The following is a 752-nucleotide window of genomic DNA, read 5'->3' on the forward strand; positions in this document are numbered from 1 at the left end:
CAAAAAAAACAAACAAACTAAATGAAAAAGGAAATCAGGAGTGTGCAATGTAGTGGCGGGCGACCGTATGGAGTTACCTAACTTACCCTTTTAATTACCTTTTCTACTGTAGCGGTTATAATTATGGGACGTCGTTGGAACCTGTTCTTTGTACCTAAAAAGCTCTTCCCTTTCCCGTAATGTTTCGTGCCAGTGGATTTTGTCCTAAACTAAAAACTCTATCTATGCTGAAACGACAGGGAAGAGAAAAAAACTGACGATTCTGTGCCTGAGAAATTCTTTGTTGTTTGTTGTCCTTTTTTTGAAACGTTTACATGAAGAAGCCTTGTTCAAACAAACAAACAAACAAACAAATCCTTTCTTTCTTTTTTTTTGTGTGCACCCTGGCATTACAGACGTGCACAGTACGTGCACATACATAGACACTGCATTACAGACGTGCACAGTGTGTGTGTGTGTGTGTGCTCACATACATAGTCACTAGTCTTGTTAGAGTTGGCCTCAGACTGGCGTTTGGAATAGGTTCCATACTCCATAGTTTTACTAGAGCCATGGTTCTGCAAACTAGAGTCCAGGGACCTTCTGGGTTCCTTGACGAGGTTCCAAATGGATCCTTGAATTGGTACGTAACTCTGAGGGTGAACAAATGGAACCAAATGGACCCTCACAGGTCCATTTGGTTCCATTTGCTCACCCTCAATAGTCACGGTGGTCCTTGTGAGAACCACTGCGTTGCTTAGAGAGAGCATCAG

This window comes from Electrona antarctica (assembly GCF_951216825.1).
Source record: "Electrona antarctica genome assembly, chromosome: 22".
NCBI classification, from domain to species: domain Eukaryota; kingdom Metazoa; phylum Chordata; class Actinopteri; order Myctophiformes; family Myctophidae; genus Electrona; species Electrona antarctica.